At 32.4% G+C, this 16,586-nt stretch overlaps 1 pseudogene across 1 annotated transcript; it reads left to right on the forward strand.

The window, feature by feature from the left end:
* The first annotated feature begins 2,220 nt into the window (after nucleotides 1–2,220).
* On the forward strand, nucleotides 2,221–16,019 carry LOC114404416 (annotated as a pseudogene). The gene is made up of 13 exons (XR_003664961.1): nucleotides 2,221–2,514; nucleotides 5,312–5,600; nucleotides 5,730–5,786; nucleotides 6,509–6,714; nucleotides 7,709–8,038; nucleotides 8,576–9,038; nucleotides 9,905–9,928; nucleotides 10,312–10,416; nucleotides 10,488–13,426; nucleotides 14,835–14,945; nucleotides 15,093–15,379; nucleotides 15,716–15,807; nucleotides 15,965–16,019. The product of XR_003664961.1 is annotated as an uncharacterized LOC114404416 (transcript).
* The last annotated feature ends 567 nt before the right edge of the window (nucleotides 16,020–16,586 follow it).

A 16,586-nucleotide genomic window follows, 5' to 3' on the forward strand; every position in this document is an offset into this window, starting at 1 on the left:
GGGTTTAGTGTTACTTGGCCAATTAGGGTTTAGGGGTATTTGACAAATTAGGGTTACTTGACTAATTAGGGTTTATGGGTATTTGAGGAGAAAATGACTTTTATCTTGTTAGTGGCCTGCACAAAATTGCAGGAATGAGGAGAAAATGAGTTTGTTGCAATACCAAATACCTTAAATACTTCTTCCTCATCACCTAGCCACCAAGTCAATTTCCCTTCCTTGACATCAATCAATGTTCCTATTGTGTTGAGGAAGAGTTTTCCCAAAATAATTGGTGTGACTTCATTCTCCTCTATATCCAGAATCATAAAGTCCACAGGGAAAATGAATTTTCTGACCTTGATCAGTAAGTCTTCCACTATCCCTTGTGGGAAGCAGAGAGTCCTATTTGCAAGCGGAGAGTCCTATTATTATTATTCTTGTTGTTGTTGTTGTTGTTGTTGTTGTTGTTGTATTATGAAAGAAAACTGAACAACATTGAAAAACAATAATTTTGTACCCATCGTCATCATTTATTTGCCGAGTAAAATCAAGTAATACCCAGAAAAATATCTTGGAATGAGTAAAGATACCAAGTACTAATCCAAATCCAAATAGTCAAATACATAGAGTTTAGTTCAAATGCAAACAAATTGATCAAAAAAGTAAAGACGTTAATATCAGTCACATATCAAGATGATCAGAGAAACCTGAAAGATGGAGCTAACCTCATTATTTGAAAACATTGAAATTACCCATTTGTTTCCTATAGTTGTAATAACTTTCCCTTTTAGTCCGTATAGTTTAAAACATCTCATTTTGGTGCCTATAGTTGCAATTCTTTACCTTTTTGGTCCTCACTATCAAGTATCCATTTACATAGTTTGAAACGAATGTGGCATGGCTCATTTAATCCACCTTCATCTCAAAGGTGTTAGGTGACTTTAGACAACAAGGAGAAAAAGGTGATTGCAAATATAGGGCATATAATCATGGATTCAATTTCTCATTTATTTTTTTGGCTAGCGCTTGTAGTCTACATGGGTGGAGTTTGAGAAAGACACATTGATTCATTTTCTCTCTCTTCTTGTTGACTCATAACCTCAACTACTCAGATCCGCCTTCTTTGGTTCAAATCATGCACTATAAGATTAGATATAATCTAGCCCAATGACTTTCCTAGAGACATGAGCCTAGCTACATTGCTTTCCTAGATTAATCAGTCTAGCCTCACAATGTTAGGAACAAAATTGAAATGATGAAGAAAAGAAAGAATTTTACTAAATATAAGAAAAGAACAGAAAATAGAAGAGAATATTTCATATCCTTCTTCCCCTATTTATATCTAATAAAACCCTTTAATTAACTAACTCATTAATAGTCCAAATATCCTTCTCATTGTATCCTAAATCCTAACACACAACTTTACCACAAGTATCACTAAACCCTAAATCCTAAACCCCAAGCCCTAAACCCCAAACCCTAAACACACAACTTTAATCCATGCATTGAAGGCTTCAAATATTGCAAGCCACTTGTGCAATTAGATGGGACATTTTTAACTGGCAAATACCATGGTACTTTGTTAACTCCCATCGGACAAGATTGTAGTAGGAACAATTTTCCACTTGATTTTGCAGTTGTTGAGAGCGAGACTAGAGAAGCTTGGATGTGGTTCTTGCATTATTTGCGAAGATATGTTACTCTGCAACCAAATTTATGTATTATATCAGACAGGGGAACCAGTTTGCTAGCAGCTTTACAATCTGAACGTGTTGGTTGGAATGAACCAGATGTTTCGTCTGTGTATTGCATTCGCCACATTGCATCAAATTTCAACAAACAGTTTAAAAATGTTGACTTAAAAAAACAAGTAATCAATATGGGTATGTTTCTTCCTATTTCATGCATCATATTCTTGCTTTATTACATGTTTACTATTTATTACTCATTTTTCTATCTTTTCGCACATGGTATGAGATGAGGAAACTACGATTTGAGGCTAAGTTGCTCGCTATGCGAGCAAAGTTTCCACAAGCAGCAGATTAGTTGGATCAAATTCCTAAGAGTAAATGGACTCAGGCGTATGATAAAGGAAAACAGTATGACCATATGACTACCAACCTTGCTAAATGTATGAATTCTGTTTTGAAAGGAGCCCGAGCATTACCTATTGCTGCCTTAGTCAATGAAACATTTAATAAAATAAATGATTCATTTGTTACTAACGGCATCAAAATCATGAATATGATAAAGGCAGGGCATAGGTACTCCAAAGACGTATATGTCATGATGCAAGAAAATCAACACATTGCTACCTCGCATTATGTTCGCATGTATGTTCGAGAAACAGGGGAGTTTGAGGTTCAAGAAATTGCAAATACGCGACTTGATCGACGAGCAATGGCATGCACTGTCAAATTGAATGAATGGTCGTGTGATTGCGGACAATTTCAAGCACTTCGACTACCTTGCTTGCATGCAATTGCAGCGTGTGTTTTTTGCAATTTAGATTATGATGACTTTGTTGACCCTGTATACAAGTTGGAAAACATTTTCAAAGTTTATCAACATCATTTTCATTCCCTTGGAAGTGAAGACACATGGCCACAATATTTAGATTCGTATTTTATGTCTGATCCTTCGAAACGACGATTGACATCAGGCAAGCCGACCACTACTCGAATACATAATGAGATGGATGAACCAATTCCAAATAGGCCTAAGAAATGCTCATTATGTAGAAGTGAAGGACATAATCGGACTAACTGTCCATACAAACAAGTACATGACTAAAATAACTTGTAATTTTTATGTTTTTCTTTCATTTGTATTGTGCGTTTTATATTAATATATTAATTATGTTATTTTTAATTTTTATTGATAGATTATTTAAACTTTAAATAAGAAACATTTAAAGTAAACTATATTCAGAATATATATAACATGTTTTAAATAATAAAACATTAAAATAAAATAATAACATATCAAATAAAATCACAAAAAATATACTAATAAAATCAACTTAATATTTTTAACTTTTTTATTTAAAATAAAAATAAAATTGTAAAAATATTAAATTTAAAAGAAAAAACATATTTACGAAAAGAAAAAAAAAGGTTAACATAACAAAAATATGTCTACAAATAATAAAAAAGCATTTAAAAAATTTAACAACTTAAAGCAAGTTGGTCCATGCTATCATAAATCATGTTTACAGCATAAGTTAAATTTGACTACTTTATTTCTGGCAAGATTCCATGCTATCATAAATCATTTCACCATAAATGACCGTATAAGCATGCTTCATGACTACTTTTATTCTATTCATGCATGTGCAACCTTCATGGGTGTAAATTATTGGAGCCTATGAAGCTTGTTTTCAGCATTATTGTTCTAAAGTTATTCCCTTGACGGTTGTTTTCTGCTATTTCAGTGTTGTAATGTGAGTGAACAATGCATTGCATTAACGTGAGTGAACAATACACTACTGATCTAAAGCTTGTTTTTCTTTGCTGCATGAACAATACACTATGCATGCTATTTTCAAGGATGCGTGCTTTTTCTTGTTTTCTTTGTTGCACAAGTGAACTAATGGCATGTTCTAAAGCTTATTTTTCTTTGCTGAAAATAATTAATTAGTTTTGCATTTTTAATATCACTTAGTTATTATTAATTTATGGTTTAGTGTTAAATTAATTTTGGTAAATTATTATTTTGTGTTTTAGAATAATAGTGTTTAGTTATTATTAATTTACAGTTTAGGTAGATAAATTATTATACATGATAAATTAATTTTCTTAAATTATTATTTTATGTTTTAGAACAATAGTGTTTAGTTATTATTAATTTATCGCTTAGTTAGATAAATTATTATACATGGAAAATTAATTTTTTTATTAAATTATTATTTTATGTTTTAGAATAATAGTGCTTAGTTATTATTAATTTACGAATTAGTTACATAAATTATTATACATGTTAAATTAATTTTGTTAAATTATTATTTTGTGTGTTAGAATATTAGTGTTTAGTTGTAGCATGAACGATTCAATAAACACTGTTCACTCGCGTGAAATTTATAAAAGGAGGGTTCATTCTCACCTCGGTGCATATGTTGCATCCAAACAATTAATTGGTTCTCTGATTTTGACGTGTTTCTTAGAGTCATACTGACATAATTTTTTTAGTGTTACACACACGAAAAAGATATTTAAAAATGTTTTTTTTACGTTACATAGAATCCAATGATTCCTTATTAATCAATAATTCTTTTACAGATGACTATTGAACAACCCATAATAAGAGATAATGTTAGCGACTTCAGTGATGACGAGCAACAACATGATTTTGATGAACATGGTGAACCAAGCAATTATGCGTTTTATTTGTATTGTGTGTTTTATATTAATGTATTAATTATGCTATTTTTAATTTTTATTGATAGCTTATTTAAACTTTAAATAAAAAAAATTTAAAGTAAACTATATTAAAAATATATATAACATGTTTTAAATAATAAAACATTAAAATAAAATAATAACATATAAAATAAAATCACAAAAAATATACTAATAAAATCAACTTAATATTATTTATCATATATTTAAATATATTTTTTAACTTTTTTTAATTAAAATAAAAATAAAAATGTAAAAAATATTAAATTTAAAAGAAAAAACAGATTTAGGAAAAGAAAAAAAAATAGGTTAACATAACAAAAACATGTCTACAAATAGTAAAAAAACATTTAAAAAATTTAACAAAAAGAAAAAAAAATATTTTTACGAATTTTTAAAGTTGTAAAACAAAATACAACTTCCGTTTTAAAAAAATGACTTTAAAAGTCGTAAAAAAAATAACATTTGCACTGAAGTCGTACATATTTTTACGACTTCAGTTAAAATTTTTTTTTAGAAAAATAACAAGTCGTAGCCGGTGTTATTACTTCTGAGTCAGAAGTCCTAACACCTGTTTCGACTTACCCCATTTTGAGTAATTTTTTTAAAATATATCCCCAATTGAAAAATTGAATATTTTTTGTTTATCCCTAATTGATAAAAAAGCTCATAAGTAGACTCTTTTTCCCTTATTTTTACCTAATGTCAATAATATAAGATGTTCAATTTTATAATTATGTTGATAATTTTCTTTTTTTTATATATAGATAGTGAATAAAAGGTAAATGTAATAATCTCCTATTCTTACCAATATCAATAATATAATGTTCAATCTTATTTTTAATATTTTGGTTTTATATCCGTTAGCGGTGAATTTGGCCGTTAGAATATCAATACTATAATGTCCTTTGGCGGTTTTCTTTTATATATAGAGAGTGAGAGTTTGGTTTTATATCCGTAGCGGTGAATTTGGCGGTGCGTTGACATTGGAGGAGGGACTTGAGAAACTGAAGGAGGCTCTCCAAATCTTGAATTCTCCTTCCCCTTCTTCCCCTACTGTCCTAAGACCTTCACTTTGTTTTGCTCCCAACCCCACTCCTCCTCGGTCTTTCCTCTCATTTATGTATCCAAGAACGACGCCGACTCTAAATCACTCTGTCAATTTGGATGATAATGTGAGTCACCAGAAAGAAAGGTTCTTTTTGGTTTTCCATACCTCAGGTAAAGGTTCAACAATCTTATTGCCATTACTTTAATAACTTTAAATACTAATTCTTTTGCCGCTCCCAGATTGAGTTAGATGAGCTGGAAAGTGTTTCCATTCTGTCAATGACCCTTGCATGGGATGAATTTTCCTTCTCTACCTTTCAAGAAGCTCATTATTCGCTTCAAGATTCTCTAGACCAGGTGCCTGACATGCCTTTTTGATATCTTTTCTGCTTTTGTTGTTTTATTTACCATCATTCCCTGCTTCTATCATTTTTCATGTAATTTGGAATATTTAAAGTTAAATGGTCAATTCTTTTTTGTATCAGTTTTTACACCTTTGTGAATGAAAAAAGGGAATCTTTCATTATGGTTTGGTTGGGCCTTTCTCTTTGTTTTCTATAATCTAGAGGATCCTTATCTTCTTGGGTTCTGAAAAAATAAAAACATCAACTCCCTCCTGTATTTATGCTTGATGTTATTTCCTACGGTGTGGGTTATGTGTCATGTCTGGTCTACGATTGACACATGTAAATCCAAATGCACTAGAGCTGCTCTCAAAAATCTCAATTTGGTAGAAGATAGATCTATTCCAAGGGTACAAGCTCATTTCTTTCCTAAGAATATGTAAGTTTTACTTGCAACTAGTTGTTACTTCCCTGAATTCCTTGTCCAAAAGTCAATGATGAATGTAACCATGGTTTTCTTGAACTGAGAAGCATATTGGGTCAACATTTTGTCTGAGTTAGTGTGTAAAGCAAAAGAACTAGAGCAAGCATACAAGCTTCAAAATGTAGTTAAGACTGCAGACAACTTCTGTTCATGTTTGAAGCTTGATAGAAACACAGATGTTAGCTATAGTAATATGAGGAAGGCTGCTTCTTGGGAAGATTTGACTGACAACTATTTATTCTGTTCTAAAGCTGTAGATCCTCAGTACAAGGATTTAAGGCATTTTCAGTGGCATTGGGAAAAGGGGGAGCCTGTCATTGTCAGCAATGTGCTTGAATGTACATCTGGTTTAAGCTGGGAACCGCTTGTCATGTGGCGTGCATTACGTCATGTAACTAATACCAAGCATGGCCAACATTTGGCGGAGAAAACAATTGATTGCTTAGATTGGACTGAGGTTTGCTTAATTTCCCAATCTTTAACTTTATTGACCATGGAGAGCTTTTTACACAAATTTCATTCTTCACCTTCATTCTCATGAAGATTATGTTTAATTGTTTGATGTTGGTACTTATTTTAACTGGAACCACTGCAGTTATGGCATTTGGAGAATTATTTAATATTAGCAATTTTTATGTTGTTGAATTTCCTACATGTTTCCTGAATTCAGTAACTCCACCTTTTCTGGATTGAGACTTGAGAGTTATTTCAGTGCATTTAATATTGTCAGTTATTGAATTCCATAGAGTCATCAGAACAGAATGTCCTTGAAATATTTTGTGAAGTACTGAAAAATTACAATTTTTTGGTGGATGGTTCCACTTTAAGAAACAGTTTGTAGATGTTCTGCTATCTGGGTCATAAAGAGATACCGGCCTAAGGTGGAATGTTGGTAAACAAAACGCACATTAGGGTGATAATTAGAAATCATTTTTCTGAGTGTAGTTTTTATATCAGTCTCAAATTTTAAGCCCTTGTTTCATGCTTTATGCTGTCTCTCCATCATTCTCAAGAAATATGGCTAGTGTGATCAATTTATCCTGCTACCATCATCATCATATTCATCTTCTTAGTCCTAGGTTTTGCTCCTTATCTTATCATCTTAGAAAATTTTATCTCAATGTTTGGCTGTTTCTTGTCCCTGCCCCATTTTGCTGTTTTTGCTTTGCCTGCCCAGACCTTTCTTGTTGCCCTTGCATCCTTTGGTATGTTTGTCTAGTTCTTAGACTTGCAGCATCTAGCTGATGTTGGGTAAAATGTACTTTTTATTTTTTTTAGTTTGTTGAAAATGTTATTTTCGATTTGTACTCATTCTGTTTTTCTGTTTAGTAATCAGACTAGAGTAAATCATATCTGCTTTATTTTACTGATTTAGTAATTCTTTACTGGACTTGTTTATTCAGTTGCTGCTGATTTCTGCATTTCTCTTTTGAGGTATTGGTTAAATGCAGGGGGAAATTAATATCCACCAACTTTTTACTGGCTATACAAATGGTCGTAGGGATTGGCTTGCTTGGCCACAGATATTGAAATTAAAAGATTGGCCTCCTTCTAATTTATTTGAGGAACAATTGCCTCGTCATTGTGCTGAGTTCATATCTTCCTTACCCTTCAAGGAATATACTGATCCTCACAAAGGTTCTCTTAACCTTGCTGTGAAGTTGCCTAATGGTTCTCTAAAGCCAGACCTGGGGCCAAAAACATATATTGCTTATGGATTTCCTCAGGAGCTTGGACGTGGTGATTCAGTGACTAAGCTCCATTGTGATATGTCTGATGCAGTATGCTCTATTTGCTTATTTCTTTCCTGGGCTGTTATTTTCAAGGATTTCTTCTAAATTATTTGAACTTTTTAAATAGATTTCATATTGGATGGTGTATAGTTTGTAGGATGTATAAAGTGTTGTCTTTGATAAGCCATTGCATTTCTCTGTTCTTTTTCTTATGAGTAGTTTGTGGCTTCAATTCCATGTCAGTTTTTAAGTTCTGTGCATTGTCTTCAATTCATAAACTCTCATTTGATTCTATATTTGACGAGTTATTTCCCTGGTTGTTATAATGATTGATTGATAATTAGAAAAACTACTCTTGTTATGATAGTAGAATCATCACATTAGTATGGTTAAGGACTTGAAATGAATGATGCCTTTGGCTTAGAGAAGGCTTTAATTTGCGTATATATACTTATGTCAGTTGCATAGATTTTCCTGATCAAACATTGGTTAGTGTTTTGTATATTTTGCTGTATGTGGCCCTGAGTGCATGCTTATCAATGAAGGAATTGAAGCATTTTTTTTTTAATAATTTTGCTGTTTTAGGTAAATGCGTTGACTCATATTGCTGAAGTGAAACTGGATTCTGATCAACTTACTGTCATTGAGAAGTTGAAGCAAAAGCATCTCGAGCAAGAGAAAAGGGAGCTACTTGGTGATGATCAGGATGGAGAAACTAATGTTGACATGCTTAATATAATTCATCTTCTACAATAAATGCTTTGGACAGGCAAACTAGTGTTGAAGTCATGGAACAAGAAGGTGGATTATGTGATGGGAAAGAAGTTGATCAGTTTCATCAACCGTCTGGTAGTAATGAGGTTGCCATTGCTAATGAGGATGGTATTTCATATGGATCAGAGCTCATAGAGGTTGACAAAGTAAAAGTAAATCAAGGTGATTTGTTGTTTGGGGGGGATGCTTCAGATGGTGCTCTCTGGGATATTTTTTGGAGACAGGATGTCCCTAAGTTGCAGGAATATCTGAAGAAGAATTTCAGAGAGTTTAGGCATGTCCATTGCTGTCGTTTAAAGCAGGGTAAATTATTAAAATGATTCAGTTATCTGTCTGAGTACTCCTTATCAACCTGAGTCTTTTATAACAAATATTTTCACCTTTAGGTTATATTTTTAAATTTTAATATTTGGAGCTTTGCACCCTTATAACATTGACATTCTCCCAGTCCCTTATTTTATTCTGATAAAAATTTCATTAAATATGCATGTCATAAAGGATTGGGTGAAGGATCAAGCTGCTAATAAATAGTTATTTAGAAAATAAAGAAAATGTTTCCGTGTTTATTTTATTATGTGGTAAGGAGCTTTTCATTAATATGACAATAGATGTCATGCAATTGCAACTGTGTTCGTTCTTTAAACAAAGTCTCGGAATAGCATTATTGTGCAATTACCAGTCCAAAATATTCATTAATTTTTCAAATAAATATGTTTTATAATTTGCAAAGTGAGAGAGTACAACTGGGAAATTGAGTGTATCCGACTAGACAGAGTTTCCCAGTTCTTACTGGTTCAGTGTTGGGTTGATTACATGGCACCGGGTTAGATGCATATCCGATTTGATATGTGACCCGAGCCGGTGCTATGCCCGGGTTCCGGTTTAACCGGTTGGCCTGGCTGGTCCAGTCTGAGTTTTATAACACTGCACACAAGATCCCTTTGGTCTTGAATCACAGACAGTACACTGCCCACTTACCTTGTACTGAAATTCAACATTTTATTAAAAGAACGAAGACAGCACGTTTGAACTCTATTCATGTTACATTAGGTAAAGTTTATGAATTGTTTATACTCTTTTTATTACAGCTCTAACAAAAAAACTAATTCAAATTCAATTTATAATTTTTTTTTTTTGCAGGATGATTGACTTTTGGATGTATAGGTCTTTACGCCTTTATCTTATTCTGCAATGACTCTGTGAGAGAGGAAGAATAAAAGGGAATGGAAGTTTGGAAAATTTTAGACTAGAAGAAAGCCAACTTAGAGTTGAGCTTTTTAAGAACAAATTCTATCTCAAAATCAATTATAAGATGAACAAGATTTTTAAAATTTAAATAACCAAATGGTCTAGATCTAAAAATAAGCTCTATTTCACCTAGATATCTAGCTTTGATGGTTGCCACCTTAGATTTTGGGAAATTTAATTCATGTACCATAGAAAAAAGAAGAAAATTATTCATTTGCCAGGTTATTTCTAGTTGTTATGTTTATCTGTTGTATTTGTCTGAAGTTTGTCCTTGTTATGTTTGTCTCTTGTATTATCAGTTGGATCATGCCAATGAATTATCAAACTCCCTGAAAGAAAGTGCCAATATTAACACTGTTTGGGCATCGCTTATTGTTGAAGAATGCACAAGACTTGGTTTGATGGTGAGATGATCTGATAAATATTACATATGCACCAATATTAATGCATGATTCTGATTTATTCTTTTGTTTAGTATTTGTGTATTGCTCCTGGATCTAGACCTTCCCCTGTTGCTGTTGCTGTTGCAAGTCACAAATTAATCACATGTATTTCATGCTTCGATGAGCGTTCACTTGCATATCATGCTGTTGGATATGGAAGAGGATCTCACATTCCAGCAGTAGCCATTACATCATCAGGCACTGCAGTTTCCAACCTTCTTCCTGCTGTATGTTTCATTAATATTGCTTGTTTTACATGGATGTCCTTATTTTCATGAATTTATTTTAGGGTAAAATACATTTTTGGTTCCCCTATAATGCTCAATCTGCAATTTTGGTCTCCTAGATACTTTTATTTTTCACTCAATGTTTGACCATGGATAATCAATTAACGGTCAACTAACAGAAGAACCAAAATCGCTGATTTTGAAAAATTGGGGGACTGAATGTCTTGATTTGGAAATAGGGGGACCAAAATTGCGGATTGAGCATTATAGGGGACCAATAGTGTATTTTAGCCTTTATTTTATTTTGAATGTGTGATGATTTATTAATTTCTTTCCTGTGACTTGGTTTGTTGTCATTCTGAATGCTGTTGCTAATACATGCATTGTTGGAGTTCAATTGGTTGCTTTGCTGGCTCTTTTTTTGCACTTAGTTTTTATTTTTATTTCCATCAACTTGATTTGTAGTTTTCTCTTTGAGTTTAATTCCCCTCAAGGTTTGAATTGTAATTGCTTTTAGAGTTTAATTCAAATTCACTAACTATGATAAAAATCTGATCATAAATTATCAATTATGATAAGAGTATTGATTTTTATAATAATTATTTAAAAATCGTATCTAAAATAATTTTTTAGAATAAATAATACATAGTAAATAATTTATGCACTGAAATTTTATAAAAACTTTTTACACTTTTATTTAATTATAAATTATCATATATATTAAGTCTGTTAACTTTTATAATAATTAATTTAATAATTTTTTATATGTCATCATTTCTAGTTAGTTGATTGAAAGTGTAAAAAACTTTTACACTATTATTTAATCACAAACTGTCATATGTGTGATAAATTTATTGATATTCATGATAATTATTATTAAAGTTATATGATAAATATTTCTAGTTGATTGATAATATAATTTTCTTGCACAAACAATGCACATGCCTATTAATTAACTCAATATTAAATTAATTTACAATTTTTTTTTTTACATTTGACAGTATATCAAAATAAAACTTATGCTTTTATACAAAAACATGAGATCCTTAATGCACGTTGGTTTTATATTTTGTTATATTGTGTTCATGTATTTTTTTATTTTTTTTTTATACAGTGTTCTTGTATTCAATATACTTAAAAATGAAACACTTTCATGCATTCAAGTATACCAAACAAAATTCCAACACTATATTTTGGAGAAATATGGTTTCAATGTTTATTCTTTTTCAAATTTGTAAGAAGAATTTATTACTGTTTATGGTTAATATGGGCTGATATATATTTTTCCTGTAGGGACTGCAACCTAATCTACTAACTACTACTGAACTCTAATGCAGGTCAAGTCTGATCTGGCTAAAAATATCCAATCATTAGAACCAAACTCTAAATGTTATGTCTTGTAATGAGTGATTCTCTTACACTCTGAAGTATAACAATTTTACCTTATAAGGGTTCAATTCAATCAAAGTAAAATGGAAAGCGTTTCCTTATTTATCAAATATGCTTATGTTTTGTAATGTTCTTCTACTAATATGTGGCGAGCTTAATCCAAAGTGATCTTTCTTTTGGAACTATCCAGTTGAATAGCAGCATATTTTCAGCCTTGAACTTTATATTTTATTTGTGACTGTTCTTCTTTAAGAGTGGTTTATGAATGTGGTATTGATATTTGATGCACGATAACTGGCCTTCTGTCAGGTAAAGGTTCAACTTCTTATTGCCATTACTTTAATAACATTAAATACTAATTCTTTAGCCGCTCCCAGATTGAGTTAGATGAGCTGGAAAGTGTTTCCATTCTGTCCATGACCCTTGCATGGGATGAATTTTCCTTCTCTACTTTTCAAGAAGCCCATTATTCGCTTCAAGATTCTCTAGACCAGGTGCCTGACATGCCTTTTTGATATCTTTTCTGTTTTGTTGTTTTATTTACCATCATTCCCTGCTTCTATCATTTTTCATGTAATTTGGAATATTTAAAGTTAAATGGTCAATTCTTTTTTGTATCAGTTTTTACACCTTTGTGAATGAAAAAAGGGAATCTTTCATTATGGTTTGGTTGGGCCTTTCTCTTTGTTTCCTATAATCTAGAGGATCCTTATCTTCTTCTTGGGTTCTGAAAAAATAAAAACATCTACTCCCTCCTGTATTTATGCTTGATGTTATTTCCTACGGTGTGGGTTATGTGTCATGTCTGGTCTACGATTGACACATGGAAATCCAAATGCACTAGAGCTGCCCTCAAAAAACTCAATTTGGTAGAAGATAGATCTATTCCAAGGGTACAAGCTCATTTCTTTCCTAAGAATATGTAAGTTTTACTTGCAACTAGTTGTTACTTCCCTGAATGCCAATATTTGTTTGACATGTTTCTTTAGTTGATATTTGTCTTTTGCATTTTCTTTTCCTTGGGTCTGGTTAAATGTTAATGCTCAAAAGGCTATTTTCGTTATTGTTGTATTTTTTTGTATTATATGCTAATATTTTAAGATTTAAATACAATGCAGTGCAAACTATATTTGGGCCAAGCCCATATACTTTCAATAGTCTAATTCTAACTCAATCCATAATAGCTCTTTAACATTGTTCCCAAATCCCAAGTTTGAGCTTAAATATTAATCATGCCTAGCTTGTTACAAATGAAATAACAGTGTTTTCCGGTCACAACCTTTGGCTAACAATTTATGGGTAAGCTTGTCTCCCTAAGGCAGGACCATCAACCATCTAGCAATTCTTCATTCCAGGTCAGCTTCCTTTCTCCCTTTCTTACTTATACATAGTCTTATGGTGTACCCCTGGCCATCTTTGATTTTCCTTTTATCTGCACCCCTGGCTTCTGTATTTGGACCTCTGGTTTGTGTTCTCTGTTAACTGCCCCTTGTTCCTCAGCTTTTGTATCAGTATTCCGTATGGTGGTATAAAAATTAGAACAAAGGGAGCATAATGTTGTTTGTTCTTATTATGTTGTAGTTTTGAATTGTATAATGGTTTTTTTTAAGAGTGTCTATTATGCTAATGAAAAAGGATACGTTCACTGCACATTCAAAATTCATTTATGTTAATCACTAAATATGCATTATAATATTCATAATTAAATTCCTATGCTGCCATATAGTGCTCATCCAAAGTGATGGATGATGCTTTATTTCTAGCTTGGTCTTGGTTAAAAGCTAGAGAGAAAGATTTCAACACTCTTTTTAACCACTGGTCTACCAATCTTTCAGAGTCTTTTGGTTAAGTTGGGTTGGGTTTCCTGTATCTTCTGTGGTGGGGTCTTGGTTGGGTTCTTCTCTTTTTTGGAGGGCGGCACCATAGGTGTCTTGTATTTGTTCATCTTTCATCCGTACCTCTGGTACTGATATGTTTATATTAATACTATATATTTTCTGCCTTCCAAAAAAAAAAATTCATAATTAAATTGTGCCTTCCTCAATGTGGGAAAGAGGAAGGGAAAATTAATCACAATGTGGGAGGATGAAGTGGGGCCAGAATATGTAATGGTAATGATTAGCAGACAAGTTATTTAGGAGAGACAAGATTCAACAAAGGCTGGAAAAGAGGAAGGGAAAATTAATCACAATGTGGGAGGATGAATTTGTGCGATGTAGCCAGTTTCCTTCTTTGATCCTTAAGGACAAGGCTGTAGCTCCAAGAAAGGGCCATGTTAGGACACATGGTTCAGTCATGGAGTAGACAACATAAGAGTTGGTCAGGAAAAAGACAGATCAGGAAGCTGGTTAGCAGGAGTTAGTGAGTAATGATGAGTTGGAACTAGTTAGTTAGACTTGGGCATTGTTGAGAGCAGGCCAGCCAGTTATTTAATTTTAACTTGCTAATCACATTTCTAGTATGCATGCTAAAGTGAACATAAGTATCATCACAAGTATGTTCAGCTTAGCAATAACATAAATATTGAAAAATTACAATGTTTTGTTACATTTATGTGGTGCCACTGCCTAGCTACTTGCTAAGAAACTTCTGTGTTTTAACCAACATGTTATTTTGCAGAAAAGTTGGCATCTAATTTTTTAGCCATTGAAATGCCTTCCCTGGCTTGCTGTGGAAAATGTCTTAATTTATGGTTTAAGAAGGATCTGATTAATATCTGACTAGTTGCACATTTTACATACCTTGTTTTCTATGGTATTTTAGAGTCCAAAGAAGGTCAACTTGGTTGCTGCTCTGGTTCGTGGTATGCTTGTTAAAGATGCATCGATGCAGTTGGAATCGACAATAAAACGAGCAGCAAAAACTGTATATCAGGTAGTAACACTAGGTATTTTCATTGTCACCTCATTGGACAAGCTTGCAAAATCTATAATTTTAATGATCTGCTAATATAATATGTATTGTAAGACATTTTTCTGAAGGATTTACTGATCCTTGTTTTGTTTTTAACTAATGGAGCAGGTTAAAGAGTTCCATAGAAGAGATGGTTTTGAGGTAGCAAGTGCTGACAAGATGGCTAAGTCATGCATGGTTTATTTTGAAATGCATCTATCCCTAAGGAAAAAAATAATTACAAAAGCTTTTAATGGTAGTTATAGTATCTACAAGGAAACTTTTTGTAACCAGGTCTATTGCCTTTTTGTTTGAGTAACTGGACATGCAGGTACAATAATTGTTGTTGAAGATGACAAGGGACCTGAAAGAGGAATGCCGAGCTTCAATTCTGAGTTACCCAATTCCAATTCATGGTAAATTTTGTCTTTGCAATAGTTCTTGGATTAGGCTTTGCATATGTGGAAAAATCTTGTTCATTTGTTCAATCATTTTCTTTACTTTCTGCTGAATTTTTGTTGTGAAAGCTTTGTTTTACTTATTAGTTGCTCACTCGTGTGGTACATAAGATGTTTGTTGTGGTTTTACATTGAGATGTTTTTATTAGCCCTTTAATGATGTTGGATGATACTATAATATTTATAGCATTGTGATATTTGTGGTTGCTTGGTTTTCTTTGTTTATGAATAAGGAATAAAATACTAAAAGGGTGATACTTAGAATATTTATAACATTGTCGTATTTATAAACAGGGTTGAGGATGTTACAAGAGTTTGGGATCCTTGCTGACCAGTGACTAGGGTTGAGGATTTTACCAAGAGTTGAAGACCGTTGCTGCTAGAATGTATGCAGCTTTTCTTTGTAAATGAATTTGAGCTAGTTGTAAGATTGTCACAATAGTTTTCCTAGCTATAGGAATTTGTTGGTTTTGAGCCAATTGATGACAATCATAATCTTCCAGGCTGAGAGGTAGTTGATTTGTTGTCTCTTTTGATGTGTAGGTCAAGGTAAAGAGAAACGTTGTTAATTAGTATCCTTTTAAGGTAAAAAAAAAAAGGAAGATTTTACCTATAAGCGGAGCTTCACAAAGGTACGTAGCATTTATGATTTAACTGTTTGTTGGGTTGACTTGGTTTTCTTCAGTTTTGTAGAAGGTACTAAGATGTAGGCATGCTAGATCCTTATTGCTTGACTGTTGACTATCCAAGCATTCTGGTAATACTAATTTCATATGGCTTATACTCATTTCAAGCTTTCTGGTAATACTCATTTCATAACGGCACTTAAAATTTTTTCAGTTGGATGGAAAGGCTACTTGTGTGTTACTGATTTCATATGGCTTATACTCAATTGGATGGAAAGGCTACTTAAAATTTTTTGTTTTTCTACTCTACTCTAGGTCCATTCTAGGTTTCTCTTTGACTCCTTGTTTGCTTTTGTGTGCTTTTCATTGCTTTAATTATTGAATAATCCTTGAAAATTTGTCTTGTTAAAACTCTATTGGTTTAGCTTTCATTTCATTTTTTTTTGTCTTTGCTTATTGTTTGTCTCTTTGTTTCCTTGCTTGTGATTTGTCATATAGGGAATTGGAAAGGAGGATTGATGTCATACCTTGAAGAATTT

Source organism: Glycine soja, unplaced genomic scaffold (assembly GCF_004193775.1).
Source record: "Glycine soja cultivar W05 unplaced genomic scaffold, ASM419377v2 tig00033679_1_pilon, whole genome shotgun sequence".
NCBI lineage: Eukaryota > Viridiplantae > Streptophyta > Magnoliopsida > Fabales > Fabaceae > Glycine > Glycine soja.